Source organism: Bufo bufo, chromosome 7, assembly GCF_905171765.1.
Source record: "Bufo bufo chromosome 7, aBufBuf1.1, whole genome shotgun sequence".
In the NCBI taxonomy this organism is placed as follows: domain Eukaryota; kingdom Metazoa; phylum Chordata; class Amphibia; order Anura; family Bufonidae; genus Bufo; species Bufo bufo.
The window spans coordinates 37469492-37488574 of NC_053395.1; the positions used below are offsets into that span (position 1 = coordinate 37469492).

Genomic DNA, 19083 nt, shown 5'->3' on the forward strand with positions numbered 1-19083 from the left:
AGAAAAGTCACCGTCACTCACAACTTTCATTGTGGTCTAGGATTGCAAAGTCGTGTGCGACTTGCAACCAAAAATCCAAAAAGTGTGGAATTTTCAGAGATTGTCACGCCGCAGTCATGTGTCACTTTGCGACCCCATGGACAATCAATAGATGTGTTGTGGCACAACACATTAACTTCTTCACGTGTCACGAGTTTGGAGGGGCCAAAAATACTGACAGCCTCCAGAAGCGTGGACCATAAGGGTCCATTCACACATCCATATGTGTTTTGCAAAACACGGAGACAGGCAATGTGCGTTCCACATTTTGCCAGCACACTCATAGAAAGTGTCTTTTCTTGTCCGCAATTGTGCAAATCCAGAAGTGCAGATCCGCGGATGCAGACAGCACATTACGGCCCCATTGAAAATGAATGGGTCCGAACCTGTTCCGCAAAATTGCCCGAACGGATGCGGACCCATTTTGCGGACGTGTGAATGGACCCTAAGAGGAAAGGAAGCAAAAACACATCAGGTCATCTAAAGCGTAAGGTCACCTTTCATATCAGCTTTAATCCTACCGGCCCTTTAAGACTGATACAGGCAGATATTTTATGTTAGGCGCTGTTCACATTATCACTGTGAGACTTCATTGCGGATTCTGGCCCTTTTATCGCACAGCGCTGTTCACATCATGAAAACCAGAAGACTTTAAAGAACCCCAGTCAGTGATCTCCCATTTGTGGCTACCCAGCTGCTGCAAAACTACAACTCCCATCATGCCCTGGTAGCCACAGGCTGTTGGGGCATGATGGGAGCTGCCTTTTATCAACAGCTGAAGAGACACAGTTTTCAATGCTACAAGGGAATGGAATCAGTCATCTAGGTAGAAATGCAGAAGTAACCCATCAATCCCAGTCATCCATTTGGTATTTAAGGGGGTTGTGTCAGGAAACATACTCTACAGCACCTGGATCTGAGTACTTTTGTAATTGCATGTAATTAAAAATTTTGCATAGCCGGTGAGTTATTCATTAAAATGTATCTGTATAGCGCCACCTGCTGTTTGTTCTTTTCTCACTGCGCTGGTCGCACGTGCTCAGTTTACATTTTTAACTGCCACCAGCCTATGTTCTATCTAGCAGAGCCATTGGAGCAATGAATGGGGAAATCTCTGGATCCATGAGAGGTACAGGGCTGGTTCTAGCTTTGTTAGAACGAGATTGCCATGGACTATATGATGGCTGATTTACATTTTTTACTATATTTTTTCCTTTAAGAGAGTTATATCTTTTGTGAGATTCAGCAAGAAACTGAAGATGCCCTTTAATAGCATTTAGCAAAAAAGGCAAGAAGAGGGGAAAAGGCGCTCATAGGGTGGTATGAACGGGATGGCGAGGGTCGTTTTGGAGAAATTCAGGCTCACCTTGTGTGGTTGTACTATCGTGGGCACAACACTAGTGTACGTCGGTGATAGTGGGAGGTCTGTGCTGCCAGTGCCGTCTGGTCCTCACTTGGATGGGTTGCCAGCCCTTGTGAGGTGAACAATAAAATGGGAGGGGATGGGAGCCATAAGAGGGTCCACACCCTTGGTAGAGACCCTGTCGGCACAACTGTACGACCAGGTCAGTATTTGATACACATTTTTCTTTATTTCAAGGTAGACTGCATATAGCATTTAGAGATCTGCTTTACAGCAGCCATCATGGTCGATAGAAACAATGGACAAGAAGGGACCTCTGATTTCCATGGGAGAGTTTTCTAGGCATGCTCTGTGACGTGTGCGGAGGTCAGGAGGGGGTAGAGGAGCTGCAATATCACCTATTGAGAATGGTGGATCCTGTCCTATCTATATAGAGGTGTTATCGGTCATTGTAATCCTGCCTGTGATAAGGAGATGACTGCAGTGAAGTGATCTGTACAGACCAGGAAGACGCGTCTATTAATTGACCTAGTGACCAGTGTGAAAACCGTGGGATTTTATGGCATTTTTTAAAATATAGATATTGACATGGAAAACTAAAGACATCCCCTTAAAAACAGGATTTTAACAGGTCATTTTCTGAAGATACATTCCCTTAAGGCCTTATGCACACGACCGTGGTGTGTTTTGCGGTCCGCAAATCGCGGATCCGCAAAACACAGATGGTGTTCGCGCTCGTTCCGCAATTTGCAGAACGGCACGGACAGCCTTCAATATAAATGCCTATTCTTGTCCACAAAGCGCAGACAAGAATAGGACATGGTTTATTTTTTTAGCGGGGTCACGGAGCGCTGTCCGCATCTTTTGCGGCCCCATTGAAGTGAATGGGTCCGCATCCGAGCCGCCAAAACAACGGCCGTGTGCATGAGGCCTAAACCCGATATTTAGGGTGCATGAGGCCTTAGTACACGCAACCACAAGACATTCATAGAATGGGACTGGGCATGTTATCTGCTAAAACTTAGGGAGCACTCCACCGTGTTCCTCATTATTCAGGACGATCGTTTAATCGTCTGCTCATCTGCGCTGTATAATTACGCCGTACGCCTCTGAAGAGGGAACAACTTGCAGGAATTTGAGACGCTCGTGCAGACGCCTTTCAAAACTAGGGGAAAAAAACAAAAACACAAAGACGAGCGTCTTGCAGGAAGACGCTGCTGTAAGTGGTTTGCATAATACATCAGCTATAAACAGGTAAGCGTGTCGATGGAGCGGCGTTACATTTTCAGCACATCAAGGCTGTCATGGCAACAGAGCATTAGCCCGTCGATGGCGCGCCGCCAACCCTCTCCCTTTAACTTGGGCTGCGGTCTGTGAAAGTAAAAAATGAAGGTGAACGATTCCTGGGGGCTTTAGCCGTCGCTTTCTGCTCGTGTCTGTGTAGTGTAGAGACCCGCGCGTCTCATAACCTAATAAAACGGAATGACATCTATACAGCACAGATAAATCTCAGGAGCCGGGGGGGCAAAGCACTTACACGGGACTGCCGGCTTCCTCACTTCTGGGAGACATTTTTGCTGCTTTCGTAAAAATCTTTATGGCAGCTCCGAAATTGTACATTATTACACACTCCGATCTGTGCACAGAGGCAGTAAAATGTACAGATACAGGCAGCGGCTGGAAATGCGGACCACCATCATACTGTAAGGCTACTTTCACACTCGCCTTTTCTGCGGATCCGTTCAGATAATGCTCCCATCTCGGATCCGTTTGTACTATCTTTAACATAGCCAAGACGGATCCGTCTTGAACACCATTGAAAGTCGAGGGAGGACGGATCCGTTTTCTATTGTGCCAGTGAAAATGTTCTCATCAGAAGACCACCACAAGCCTCCTTCAATCTGTTTCAAGTGGTTGAAATTTATATTTCAGGTTAAAGCCACGGGAATCGATACACAGGAAAAGCGTCTACTTTAGTAACGGCTATTACATAAGATAAATTAAAGGGGTTCCCATTCATTTCAATGGGACTTCCGAAAATAGCCGAGTGGCTATTTTTGACGCTACCACAGGAATGAATGGAGGGCGGCCGCACATAAGTTGCGGTCTCCGTTCGAAGTATTGGTGCAGGTACCCGCACCTATCAGACACTGGGGGCATAGCGATATGTCCCCAATGGCCAAGATGGACACTTTAAGGCTGCTTTCACAGTCAGGCCACGTTCACATTTCCATGTTCGTTTGACATCCGCAAAATCTACAGTTTGGTACATCCTGAGAAAGAAAGCACTGGTGACCTCAGCAATGCACAAAGACCTGGACCCCGAGGGAAGACAACAGTGGTGGATGATCGCAGAATAATCACTATGGTGAAGAGAAACCCCTTCACAACAGCCGACCAAGTGAACAACACTCTCCAGGATATAGGCGTATCAATATCCAAATCGACCATAAAGAGAAGACTGCATGAAAGTAAATACGGAGGGCTCACTGCACGGTGCGAGCCACTCATAAGCCTCAAGAATAAGAAAGCTAGATTGGAATTTGCTAGAAAAAATAAATAAAAAATCTTTAAAAAACCAGCACACATTCTTTGGACAGAGGAAACCAAGATCAACCTCTACCAGAATGATGGAAGAAAAAAGTATGGCCAAGGCATGGTACAGCTCATGATCCAAAGCATACCACATCATCTGTAGAACACGGCGGAGGCAGGGTGATGGCTTGGGCATGCATGGCGGCCAGTGGCACTGGGTCCCTAGTGTTTATTGATGATGTGACACAGGACAGAAGCAGCCGGATGAATTCTGGGGTTGTCAGACATACCGTGTGCTCAAATCCAGCCAAACTGATTGGTTGGCGTTTCATAATACAGATGGACAATGACCCAAAACATAAAGCCAAAGCAACCCAGGAGTTTATTAAAGCAAAGAAGTGGAATATTCTTGAATGGCCGAGTCAGTCCCCTGATCTGAACCCAATAGAGCAGCGGTCCCCAACCACCGGGCCGTGGAGGATTGTTAGCCGGGCTGCGGCGATCAGGGCAGTCTTTAACTCTGTACTAATGAAGCGCTTCCATTATGGAAGCGCTTCATTAGTACAGAAGGACCAGGAAGCGGTGAAGGATCTGTACTCACCGCTTCCTGGTCCACGGCTCGGCTATCGGCTGTGCAGGGCTGCGCACAGCGTGAGGTCGCTCTGTGCGCCGCTATACACAGCCGACAGCAGAATGAAGAGGATCACGATGGCGACCAGGAGAGGCAAGTGTTTTTTTTTATTTTATTTGCACTGGGGGCTGATGGCTGACCTGGGGGGCTGATAGATGGCTAAAGGTTTGGGGGTTGATCTGAGCCATTGGGGGTCTGATTGCTGGTCTGACCTGAGGTGTAATGAAATTTTTTTTATTCTTCTCCTCTAAAACCTAGGTGCATCTTATAGGGCGAAAAATACGGTACAGTGCAGCAGACCCTAGTCAGTTTATATAGCCGTTATACATATATTTTAACATGCACCTTGTGTTTTGTTATGCGCGTGAATCAGCCCCGCCCACCCCCTAAGCCCCGCCCCAGAAGCCTCGCTCCCTCCCCCCCTAACTGTATCTTCACACTGGCGCTGAGCTGGAGCGGTTTATCAATGTAAGGAATCCGGGTCATTTTACATTATGCTCCAGGATGTGGAATTTATACAAATAACGAATTAATTTCTGCAATTCTGTAGTTAGTCACCGGCGTACAGCGAGGCTGCACCAATGTCCAGTGGGCTTGCTTATAAATCTTACAACCATTTTCCACTCATCCCATACCCCTGGTATTTCTGGTCAGTGTAAAGCCAGTCACTGAAGTAACTAGCAGGAAAAAAAAAAAAAAAAAAAAAAAAAAAAAAAAAAAAAAATATCGGAGGAAAATGTGCTCTTCTTCGGCGTACGAATAACTACATTCAGCGGAGTAAAACCTGCCAGGATTACAATGCAGCTAAACAGATCAATCGCTTCCAAAAGTGAGATGAAGAACAGAGCCGCCATTTCCAATAAAAAAATAAATAAAAATAATAATAATAATAAATAATAATAATAATAAAAAAAAAAAAAAAAAAAAAAAAACAACACTTTATATACAAATGAAAAGGACCAGACACAAACTATGAAGAAGTGTGGCACTGTACAACACCTTTAGGATTTAAGTTGCGGATTATGCACGTTTTATCTGCACAGATTCTCACGCGGAAAAATCTGCAGCGTAATACAGCGCCAGCGAAGAGTACGAGATTAGACAAATGTCTTGCAGACTTTGATTTCCGCACAGAGCGAAAAAAGCAATCTGCCGTGCGGAATTAGAAATCCACAGCATGTCGATTCTTTTGTGCGGGTTTCAATCTTTTCAATGCACGGGTGAGATCTGCGTCAAATCTCATCAAATCCGCACCATAAAATGCAAGGAACATACGCGTTTTTTTGTGTGGAAACGCACCGAAATTGCGGAATTTCTGCAAGACGGCCCCCATCTGTGTGCAGGTAGACTTAGGCCACCTGAACATGGGTGCTGGTGAACGCACGAATTTCCATGCAAATCTATGTGATTTTCTGCTCCATATTCGCAATGTCTCACAGCGGTTTTTGGTGTGGATTTGATGCAGTTTTGCCACACACCTCACCCTTCCACTGAAAAATCGCCACTGCCAAACCTTTAGGCCTCTTTCACATGGCCGTATTGCATTCCGCAGCATGGATGCGGACCCATTCATTTGAATGGGTCCGCAAATCTGGAGATGCGGTGTGGAACGGAAGCACGAAATGAAACCCCGCGGAAGCACTACGGAGTGCTTCCGTGGGGTTCCCATCCATGCTTCCGTTCCGCTTTCCATCCATGCTTCCGTTCCGCCAAAAAAAATAGAACTTGTTCTATCTTTTTGCAGAATGGGTCCGTGATCCGACCTATTCAAGTTGAATGGGTCTAGATCCGTCCCGGCCGCCGCCCGTGCATTGGGGACCGCAAATTGCGGTCCCCAAGCCAAGGCACGGAATGGAACCAATACGTTCGTGTGAAAGAGGCCTTAGGCAGGGCCTAATGGGATATCTGTCAGTATAGCGCACACTGGAGAACTGCAGTGCAGGATATGACATCAATGTCAGATAGGAGCGGGTCCCACCTCAAAGACCCACTCCTATCTTCACAAGTGAACAGAGAGCGCATGTGAGCTCTGCATTCACTACTATTGGAATTTCAGAAATAGCCAGGCGAATGCACTTAGCTGTTTTCTGGACTCCCATAGCAGTGAATGGAGAGCGCACCACGCATTCACGGCCACTAATCCATTCACCTCTATGCAACTTCCAAAAATAGCTGATCCAGCATTTGGCTATCTTCAGCGTTGAACAGAGGGTGACCTCGCTTGCGCAATGCCCTCTCCTTCACTTAGGGGGAGGGGGTGCCTATTCTGGGGATAGGAGTGGGAGCTGCACCTATCAGACATTAAAGGGGTATTCCCATCTTAGACAATGGGGGCATATCGCTAGGATATACCCCCATTGTCTGATAGGTGCGGATCCCACCGCTGGGACCCGCACCTATATCGAATGGAGCGCGGGCGCTGTGGCTGGAGGACCCCAGATTTCCCAGGGTCCGTCCACCACCAAGCGCTAATCCCCACCTCTCCCATAGAAGTGAATGGGAGCGTGCCGCGCATGCGCGGCCCATGCTCCCATTCATTTCTATGGGGCAGACGGCAATAGCCGAGCCAGCGCTCGGCTATTTTCGGCGGCCCTATAGAAATGAATGGAGGGCAGCTGCGCATGTGCAGTGCGCTCTCCTTCACTTTCGAGGCTCCGTTCTCTATATAGGTGCGGGTCCCAGCAGTGGGACCCACACCTATAAGACAATGGGGACATATCCTAGCGATATGCCCCCATTTTCTGAGATGAGAAAACCCCTTTAATGGCATATCCTAGTGATATGCCATCTACAGGTGAAACTCGAAAAATTTGAATATTGTGTAAAGTTCATTTATTTCAGTAATGCAACTTAAAAGGTGAAACTAATATATGAGACTCATTACATGCAAAGCGAGATATGTCAAGCCTTAATATGTTATAATTTGGATGATTATGGCTTATAGCTTATGAAACCCCAAAGTCACAATCTCAGGTACCCTTTGCTCAGGGGTATGGATTAATTAGCTGACTAGAGTGTGAGCCTAGAATAATGAACCTTTTCACAAAATTCCAAATTTAAGTTGCATTACTAAAATAAATGGACTTTTGAACGATATTCACATCAGCTTTAATTTGAGGGTATTTACATCCAAATCAGGTGAACGGTGCAGGAATTACAACAGTTTGCATATGTGCCTCCCACTTGTTAAGTGACCAAAAGTAATGGGACAATTGGCTTCTCAGCGGTTCCATGGCCAGGTGTGTGTTATTCCCTCATTATCCCAATTACAATGAGCAGATAAAAGGTCCAGAGTTAATTTCCAGTCTGCTATTTGCATTTGGAATCTGTTGCTGTCAACTCTCAAGATGAGATCCAAAGAGCTGTCACTATCAGTGAAGCAAGCCATCATTAGGCTGAAAAAACAAACCCATCAGAGAGAGATCGCAAAAACATTAGGCCTGGCCAAAACAACTGTTTGGAACATTCTTATAAAGAAGGAACGCACCGGTGAGCTCAGCAACACCAAAAGACCCAGAAGACCACGGAAAACAACTGTGGTGGATGAGCGAAGAATTATTTCTCTGGTGAAGAAAACTCCCTTCACAACAGTTGGCCAGATCAAGAACACTCTTCAGGAGGTAGGTGTATGTGTGTCAAAGTCAACAATGAAGAGAAGACTTCACCAGAGTGAATACAGAGGGTTCACCATAAGATGTAAACCATTGGTGAGCCTCAAAAACAGGAAGGCCAGATTAGAGTTTGTCAAACGACATCTAAAAAAGCCTTCACAGTTCTGGAACAACATCCTATGAACAGATGAGACCAAGATCAACTTGTACCAGAGTGATGGGAAGAGAAGAGTATGGAGAAGGAAAGGAACTGCTCATGATCCTAAGCATACTACCTCATCAGTGAAGCATGGTGGTGGTAGTGTCATGGCGTGGGCATGTATGGCTGCCAATGGAACTGCTTCTCTTGTATTTATTGATGATGTGACTGCTGAGAAAAGCAGCAGGATGAATTCTGAAGTGTTTCGGGCAATATTATCTGCTCATATTCAGCCAAATGCTTCAGAACTCATTGGACGGCGCTTCACAGTGCAGATGGACAATGACCCAAAGCATACTGCAAAAGCAACCAAAGAGTTTTTTAAGGGAAAGAAGTGAAATGTTCTGCAATGGCCAAGTCAATCACCGGACCTGAATCCGATTGAGCATGCATTTCACTTGCTGAAGACAAAACTGAAGGGAAAATGCCCCAAGAACAAGCAGGAACTGAAGACAGTTGCAGTAGAGGCCTGGCAGAGCATCACCAGGGATGAAACCCAGCGTCTGGTGATGTCTATGCGTTCCAGATTTCAGGCTGTAATTGACTGCAAAGGATTTGCAACTAAGTATTAAAAAGTGAAAGTTTGATTTATCATTATTATTCTGTCCCATTACTTTTGGCCCCTTAGCAAGTTGGAGGCACATATGCAAACTGTTGTAATTCCTGCACCGTTCACCTGATTTGGATGTAAATACCCTCAAATTAAAGCTGACAGTCTGCAGTTAAAGCACATCTTGTTCATTTCATTTCAAATCCATTGTGGTGGTGTATAGAGCCAAACATGTTAGAATTGTGTTGATGTCCCAATATTTATGGACCTGATTATATATATGTATATATGTATATATATATATATATATATATATGTATATATGTATATATATATATATATATATATATATATATATATATATATATATATCTCACAGTTACATTGTTTAATTTTACAGCTTCTATGCAAAGAGTTTCCATGGTAACAGACAAGCTGTACAGTGGAGCACTGCGGGCCGATACCTTCTTGCCGTTGTCTCCTATTATGTGCACATACGGTATATTTGGTAAATTAGGCAGGAGGAGAGGATGGATAGAGAATGACTGAAGGATCAGACTACACATGGTGCGTTTGTCGTCTGTTACCGTGGAGACAGTCTGCGCACCAACCAAGGGGAAGAAAAATAAATAAAATAAAAAATAAAAAGTCTTTAATTAAAACCTGAGGCTAAGTTGCTTTATTACAAAATGCAGAGAAAGAACACAAGTGGATGTCGCCATTAAATGGCATCTGTCAGCAGATTTGTCCCTATGACACTGGCTGACCTGTTACATGTGCGCTTGGCAGCTGAAGACATCTGTGTTGGTCCCATGTTCATATGTGTCCTCATTGGCAAGCAAAATTATGTTTTAATATATGCAAATGAGCCTCTAGGAGCAATGGGGGAGTTACCATTACACCTAGAGGCTCTGATCTCTGAAGCTGCTAAATACTCTCCACTTTGGTCGACAGGATCAGGCAGTGAAAACATCATCACCCCTGGTCCTGTCAAAGTGCAGAGCCTCTAGGTGTAATGGTAACGCCCCCGTTGCTCCTAGAGGCTCATTTGCATATAATAAAACATCATTGTTCTCAGCAATGCGGGCACATATGACCATGGGACCAACACAGATGCTTTCAGCTGCCAAGTGCACATAACAGGTCAGACAGTTTCTGGTGCCCCTTACTGTAAGGTAACAAAACGGAAGCGTCATATTGGTAGGTAGAAACCTAAAAGGGGTTATCCAGTATCTACAACAGATACAGGGAGAGGCGGCGGTGCGGGGACCAGGAGCGGGGTAAGTATATTACCTCGGAGGGGCCCGGTTGTAGATACTGGATAACCCCTTTAAGATATGGAGAAGGGGCACTTATTATAGGTATGAACTCCTGCAGGATTCTGACCATTTCTAATTTGTCCGTCTGCCCTTTAGCCCATACTGTGAACCATCAGGATCCCAATTCAGAAATAAAACGCTCACAGTAATCTCATCATGGAGATATGAAGTTTGCCTCGTGAGGGAGCCTGGCTTCTTTCCAGGACGGAGACTTGTGATCCAAGCAAGAGAGCAGTAATCTGCAGAATAGCCAGAATTCCTCCAGAGAAGGAAGAATAAGCCAGGAAATACTAGGAGACAAGTGTAAGGAAGTCTATGACCTATTCTTCTGGACAGAGCACTTCATAAGACTCAGGCCTCACGCACGCAACCACACTTATCCAAAACCAGTGTCCTACCCCGGTCTTTCAGATTCCCTGCGCTGCTGGAGGATGCACTTCACTTATGACTGGGTGCAGGACTCTTCATAAAATCAGGCACGCCTATACCGAAATCTTTGTCATCTCCTTGCTGGAGTAGAGTTAAGTAATCATTGGCGCCTGGCGTAAATGATGAGAAATGTGCGGGGACCAATGGCGCCACCCACACTCCGCCCCAAAAGGGACATGAATGCAATGGCAATAGATTTAGGTGCAATGGCATTCGTGACTTTTTTTTTTTCCTTTTTACTCCAGAAAACTCAAGTTCCCCCACTTGAGTTTTCTGGAGTAAAAAAAAAAAAAAAAAAAAAAAAAAAAAGTGATATACCCCACCACCCCAACGTGTATTGAGTTTTGTTCTGTTACATAGATTCGGAGATCTGCCTTATCCTCCCTAAAGGCAAATGCTTCGTACATACGAAATCCAACAGAACAAACGGAAAAAAAAAAAACTATGCATGAAATAGGAAGCATGCGGAGGTAGAAATAAGCCATAATACAGTCATGTACATAATATTGTGAGACACTGACAGGTCTCACTCAGGTTAGAGGCAAGGAAGGGGTGGATAGTGTGGTCCACACCCCTGTTCCACCACAGGTGAGAGAAGCTGGAGGTAATCAGCCTGGCATAAGGCACCTCCCAGAGTGTCAGAAAGGGGGTAGTGTGTTACCTGTGGACCGAGGCCTGGAGGCTCTGTCTGTGTGGTCTCAGCTGGGCAAGGCTGAGGGACCACGAGGCTGGGAGATAGCCTGGAGTTGGGGGACGCAGCGCCATAGTCAGGCAGACTACTGAGCCCCAATCCCCCACAAGAAATACTGAACTGGAGACAGTGGGCGTACTGTGCTCTGTACAGCCAGGAGGCTGTGGGACGTTGGCTGACAAAAGCCGCATGAGTTCACAGGGTGTGAACTGGGACCTAGGTGAGTCAGGAAACTTTATGTTTAGTTAGAGCCTGGACGGGCGAGTGTTTATTATTTTATGTGGATGTCACATGTGTTAGGTGAAGCTGCGACTTCATGATAACCTGTATTGGTTGGAGTGTGCACAATAAATACACTGTTTGGACCTGAAACCTGGTGTCCTAAAGGCGTATCTGTGAGAATGACCCCCGGTGAAGAGCTAACCCCCCACAATTGGTGTCGGATGCGGGCAGGTGTCCCTGCTGATAAGTAAAAGTGCTGGAAGTTTGCAGAGCAGAGACTGCTGGTGTCAAACTGGACATTTTTTTTTCTGTGGTGCAAACAGACTTTCCATTGTTTGGGCAGTTGTGGAGCGGAGTTCCTGATAAAAGGCAAAGATATGCCGTTGCCAAGGGCAACCGTCGGGAAGACAAAGAGGTGGAGAGTGATGCGGTTCTCAGGAGTGCATATCTTCCCTGCGACTGTGTCCGGAGTCCTGGAGAGGGAGTGCAGTAAAGCTGTTGCTAGGAGCAACCGCAACCTTGATGAGTCCGCGGGAGAGAATGTCACTGCTTTACCAGAATGGTTGATTACAAAGGGTAAGACTGTTCCTGTTATTAACCATGTGGCAGACCCAGTGACAGTGAGCCGGCGTCAGGGGATACCTGCTGGGCCGGTAGGTAATAAGTCACACAGAGAAAAAACTGTGTCTGGACAGGCGGATCAGCCTGCTGTGATCGCTCCCTTGCAGAAATCTACAGGGGAGAAGGTTTCTGTGTTACCTCAGTTGCCCATGACCAAAGCTAGTTTTGGGATGACAAGGATCCGGGATCCCATGCTAGCCCGGGTAAGAGAGAGCACAATATTGAAACCTGAGACTGGTAAAATATTAAAGGTGCTGGACAGTCGTGCGGATAAGGACTATCCGCTGATTTTCACTGAGCGTGAGACTCCAATGAGAATAGAGACAAAGGAAAATATGATGTCATATGAAATACGTAGTGACAGTGATATAACTTTTCCGTTGCAGGTTGTGGTCAGGGGAGAAGCGCCCCCTGGTGGTAAAAATGTAAATGATGATGAAACTTTATTTTCTGCATCTGCTATGTTTCATGAAGCGCGATATGACGTAATCAAAAGGTTTGAAGACATGCCTATAAGTAGTGTGGAGCAAAGCCCAGCTCCAGCTCAGTGTTTGAAGGTGCAGGAAAATATGATGGGGCTAGAGGGTGTACCGCACGTACCAGAGGTGGAAATGCAGTCTCCACAATGTTGGTTGGTTACTAAGGAAGTGTCCCAGGTGGGGGATTAGCTCATCGGTGCCCCTAGAGGTCAGTATTAATAATGACACGAGCGGTATAGGTGACGTATGTGCTGTGACCGGTAGCAACCCAGAGAGTGAAGCTACCATGTCAAGGTCCTGTGAAACAAAGGTGGTTACTAGTAGCGACCAGACAGTTCTATCTGACGAGATGGGAATTAAGTCGGGTGACATCAGCCTAGGGTCTGAAGCCCATATCCAGACAGTTGTAGATGACCTGACACGACAGTACAACTGCAAACAGGAGGATGATCTCTCTCTCTCTCTCCTCACGCTCCCTAGAAACGTTAGAGACGGGACTAGCTGTCTTCACAGAGCAACTGAAGAAAATTTCAGAAAGGGCAAAGAAAGAGAATGGTGATACTCCTACATCTGCTGCAGCAGAGCTGAGCAAGGAGCAGCTGGAACCCGAGGCCCAAAAGCGGGGAACTTCCCACAAGCTTGTGCAAAAAGCTGAAAAGAAACTGCTGAAAAACATGGAGTTGGTGGTTCAGCGCCTGGAGAAACAGGGTGTGACATACAAAAAGGTGGAGAAAACCAAGAACAAACTTCAGCGAGGATTGGATGATCTGATGGTGGACCTGGACCACCAGAAGCAAGTTATGTCTAATCCAGCGAAGAAACAGGAGAAGTGTGACTGGCTCCTAGCTGAAGAGAAATACATCTCGGCTCGATATGGTGAAAAACGTGACCAAACAGAGACTGATGCTTGGGAAAAGAAGACCAAGGCCCTCTCCTTGGCTAAAGCCCTGGAAAAAGCGCTTGAGGAGCATGCTGAATTGCAGAGGCTGAACAAGCAACTCAGAGCAGAGACTGAAAATCTCATGAGCTTAAAAGATGAGTTGGAGAAATCTAAGGGTGCTCTCGAGCAGCAGGTGGAAGGTGAGAAACCTGAAGAGGAGAGTTCTCTGGAAGACGTCAAGAAGCCAGAGCCTGTTAAAAATGGGACTAGAGAAGGTGGCACTGTGGTGCTGGCTGTGGCAGAGAAGATGGAAGATGCTTCTGCTAAACCAGATGATGGGGCTGATGTGGATGCCGAAGACCACAGACCCGTGGTAGCGTGTAGCCTAGGCCTGGAAGACGTCCCCTCTGCATACAAGGCCTTCCAAATAGCCAGCAGCCTGCTGGGGAAGAAGTACGAGGAGGTGAACGATCAGTTTTCGGATCCGGGCTATTACAATGGGCTGTATCTCCTGAATCCTCCACAAAATGAGAACAGGGTCCTGGGTGAGCCTCTGGAGAAAATGACAGAAGACGAGGAGTCTGCTGAAGACCCTGGTGCCTCCTGCCTCGATGAGAAAGAGGGGGAGGGGTTAACAGGGCAAGTGTATGGTGCCATGTCAGAGAAGGATGAGAAGGCGGTCAAAGAGATTGGAGACTTCAAGAAGACAAAGACTGAAAAAGTTAAGGCTGATATGTTGGTTGACATGAAGTCCCCAGGTTCTACAGAGACCAAAGTTAAGCCAAAGGGAGCCGCGGCCGAAGTGGAAAAAGCCGCTAAAGAAGCAGAGGTCTCTAAAACTGTCATAGTAGCTGGAGTAACTACTGTTGGAAAGAAGGAAGAAGTGACCCAGATGCACGTAAAAGCAGCGAGTAGGGGCAAGCATGCTCTGCTGAAGGAGCCATGCAATGCAAAGGAGAAAGTGTCGGTATATGACCATGACTGGGAACAGTTCAGGCAAGAGCTGCAGCAGTCCAAGAAAGGACGTGAGGCGGATGTACAGGAGCCAGAGGATCTAAAAAGAGAGAGAGATCAAAATATACGACAGCGCATCATTATCACTCGGGAAAGAGTAGGAAAAGAATATCTGGCCAAGAGATGGGCACATGAGGCCTTTAGGCAGTTTCGGTTAGGCAAGATGTTGGTTTTGGTGATAAACCAAGCTCTGCTGGCGTGGGTCTGGCAGAACAAAGGGAAGGTACGTGTCATCGAAGTTCCTGGCCTCGGTGAAATAAGAACCGGTAATTTTCTGTGTCAGCGGCAGCTAGTGCTCGCTGACACTGGGTTACTTAGTGTGGCTGTAAAGCCAATCTGGGCCGGTTCTTATTGGGAGCAGCCAAAGAGCAGGGTGGGTGGCTTTTCCCCACGTCCAGGCCAGGTCGATAACCTCTCACCAGCCTCCCGTGGTTATGCAGGTGTTCACCCTCACGGGCTTGAACAAAGGGGGGGGGGATATGTGAGACACTGACAGGTCTCACTCAGGTTAGAGGCAAGGAAGGGGTGGATAGTGCGGTCCACACCCCTGTTCCACCTCAGGTGAGAGAAGCTGGAGGTAATCAGCCTGGTATAAGGCACCTCCCAGAGTGTCAGAAAGGGGGTAGTGTGTTACCTGTGGACCGAGGCCTGGAGGCTCTGTCTGTGTGGTCTCAGCTGGGCAAGGCTGAGGGACCACGAGGCTGGGAGATAGCCTGGAGTTGGGGGACGCAGCGACGCCTGGGAGGGTCGCAGGGCCATAGTCAGGCAGACTACTGAGCCCCAATCCCTCACAAGAAATACTGAACTGGAGACAGTGGGCGTACTGTGCTCTGTACAGCCAGGAGGCTGTGGGACATTGGCTGATAAAGCCGCATGAGTTCACAGGGTGTGAACTGGGACCTAGGTGAGTCAGGAAACTTTATGTTTTTTTTTGAATCAAATCGTTTTTATTAAACAATAAATACATATTATAACATAATACAATACGTTGACTTTTTCTTTCTTTACATTATCCACAATGCGGATTCAGTGAACAACATTACTCATATGTATATCACCACTCAGTATTATCATGAATCCATACAATACATATACCTTTGCTAAAACATATTATGGGCAAAAAATACCAAAAACTTGACCTTTCCAAACTCCCTCCCCCCCTTACCCTACCCTAACCCCCCAACCCTAACATTGGTCTTGACCATCACATGTCTATATAACCACGTGGGTATTAGATAACCATTCAGTCCACATTTTTTCGAACTTCTGAGGGCACCCTCTCTTCACAAACACCCCTTTTTCAAGTACCAGCATGTCATGCACCTTCCGTTCAAACTCACTCAGTGTGGGCGGACTTCCCTGGATCCACCTCATAGCAATCAGTTTCCTGGCCACATATAGCAATCTCCCCACAGCGACCCTAACCGGTTCATTCCCTCCAATTTCAGACACATACCCCAGAATACACACCTTAGGATCTTTTTGAATTCTTAATGTCAATTTACTATTAATCATCTCTACAACTTCCTCCCAATAATTACCAACTACTGGACAAGACCACAACATATGTAACAAATCTGCACCATCTTCCATACACTTTGGGCACTTGTCATCACCTCTTACTCCTATCTTTTTCAGGAACACCGGTGTTTTGTACACTCTGTGTATAATAAATAGTTGGGACAGTTTGCCCTGTTCACTTAGAGACACCTTGGGGACTGCTTCTAAAATATCTTCCCACATATCCTTAGACATATCCCCCACATCAGCCTCCCACTTTTTCATTCTTGAAAGCGGATATCCCTCTAAGAATTTTTCCATTAGAAGAGCGTACACCTGTGATATTAACCCTCTTTTTCCCCCCTCCCGACGGAAGAACAAGCTTATGGACCACCTCCATTTGAGCTATCTCACATCCCTTCCGCATCGTGACCTCAAGGGCATGTCTTATTTGAAGATATTTATAAAACCACTCCTTGGGGATATTAAATTCCTGCTGCAGGTTTTGAAATGACCTACATGTCTTATCCTTAATTAATTGTCCAATTCTCGTCACTCCATAAGTTTCCCAGTTCCTAAGTCCTGGTATGGCCAATAGTTCTGGCAACAAGTGGTTCTTTCCAATAGGGGAAAGTTCACTAATACCTCCCACTCCTCTTAGCAGCTTCACTTTTGCCCAAACTTTTTTCATGAGTTCAATCAGAGGAAGTTTTTCCCTCCCTGCATGCATTCCTAAACCTTCCAGAATGCCCATGAGGTCACGACTGCCCAGCCAATGCTGCAATATCTGCCCAGTCATATCCGGTGCTTGTAGATCAATCCATCCCTTAAAATGCTGACATTGGGAAGCCAAAAAATAAATCCATGCGTTAGGGACAGCTAAGCCCCCTTCCGACTTAGAATACTGCAATGTCTCCAGTTTGATCCTAGCCTGTCCATACTTCCAAGTAAGATCTCTAAATATAGAGTGAATTTTCTTAAATCTATCCAGAGGGATCCAAACTGGAGCATTATTCAGTATATATAACAGTTGGGGCATCATAACCATTTTTAAAAGGTTAACTCTACCTACCATCGAAAGAAAGAGCCTACACCATGACCTCACTTTAAGCCTAAAAGTAGCTAGCAAAGGGGATAGATTTAGTTCTTCAAAATCCGCTAGTCTCGGTGTTATATGTAATCCCAGATATTTAAATTTATCCACCCAGGGCACCAAACTGTCTACTTGTCTGCCTGTCAGAGCTTGCCCGTCAATTGGCATCAAAGAGGATTTCTGCCAGTTTATCCGTAGTCCGGAAAAGCTACCAAATCTGTTAATCAATGCCATGGCCGCATCCAGGGACGCACCAGTATCGCCCAAGAAAAGTAGGGTATCATCAGCGTACATAGCCACTTTATTATGCAGTTCACCATATCTAAACCCCTCTATACTTGTAGATAAGCGAATATGCGCCGCCAACGGCTCTATTGCAAGAGCAAACAATAAGGGCGACAGTGGGCATCCCTGTCTGGAACCCCTGGCGAGGGGAAAACAGTCTGATAATCCTCCATTGGCTCTAATTCTCGCCTTAGGGCTAGAATACAGAACCTGTACCCACTGAATGAACCGTTCACCAAAGCCCATAATTCTCAGGACCCCCCACAAATACCTCCATTCCACACTATCAAACGCCTTAGCGGCGTCAAGCGCAAGCAAGGCCCTGTCACCACTATTGTCCGCCGGAATATTTAAACTAGTGTACAGCCTACGAAGGTTAATAGCCGTCGATTTTCCTGGCATAAATCCCGTCTGGTCCGGATGTACTATGGTCAGAATTACCTTGGACAGCCTGTTCGCCAACACCTTCGCCAGTAGCTTAACATCAGCCGTGAGAAGTGAAATTGGCCTGTAGGAATCCGGTATTTTAGGATCCTTCCCAGGCTTAGGCAGAGGAAACTTTATGTTTAGTTAGAGCCTGGACGGGCGAGTGTTTATTATTTTATGTGGATGTCACATGTGTTAGGTGAAGCTGCGACTTCATGATAACCTGTATTGGTTGGAGTGTGCACAATAAATACACTGTTTGGACCTGAAACCTGGTGTCCTAAAGGCGTATCTGTGAGAATGACCCCCGGTGAAGAGCTAACCCCCCACAATATTTAAAAGGGTTAACTCCCTTCAGTAAATGGCATTTATCACGTAGGGAATGTTAATACAGGGTACTTACTAATGTACTGTGATTTTCCATATTGCCGCCTTTGCTGGTTTCATTCCTTTTTTATCACGTTCTATATTGCTTGTTTCCATAGTTATGACTAGAGATGAGCGAATTTCATATTTTGAAATTAATTCACACTTTGGTGGTAAAAGGGGAATTGTGTTATGGATTCCGTTACCACGGACCATAACGCAATTCTACGACGGAATGCATAACGGAATACCTTTAGAGGCGTTCCGTTAATCATTCCCTCATAATAGAAGTCTATGGGCTGCAAAACGGATCCGTCCTGTTTCAGTTATGCAGGGGAGTCCTCAAGAGACTCTCCTGCATATAGTAAACGGGGCTGATCAGTTTTGCAGCCCATAGACTTCTATTATGACTGGGTCTGGCTCACATATGGCAGGCAGATGATGGCAAATGCCACATGGGGCTGATGGCACTGGCTCTGGCTCACATATGGCAGGCAGATGATGGCAAATGCCACATGGGGCTGATGGCACTGGCTCTGGGGGACATATGGCAGATGATGGCAAATGCCATGGGGCTTGGGGCTGATGGCACTGGCTCTGGGGGACATGTTTTATGGCAGTTTTGTCATATGTATTTTTTGTATACATACAGAAGAAAATAATATCGCGATATATATCGCACATGCTTCAAATTATAACACAGTATAGATTGTGGGCCATATCGCCCACCCCTACGAGCAGTGTATAATGTGATGGAAAAATGAATCCAGCCAAAGGAGGCAACATGGAGAATCACAATACATTAGTAAGTGCTTTGTATTCACTTTATG

At 46.0% G+C, this 19083-nt stretch overlaps 1 protein-coding gene across 2 annotated transcripts in view; it reads right to left on the reverse strand.

The window, feature by feature from the left end:
- The window catches only part of UNKL (unk like zinc finger), an 87051-nt gene that overhangs the window by 59094 nt on the left and 8874 nt on the right, over window positions 1-19083 (reverse strand). The window lies entirely within an intron of this gene.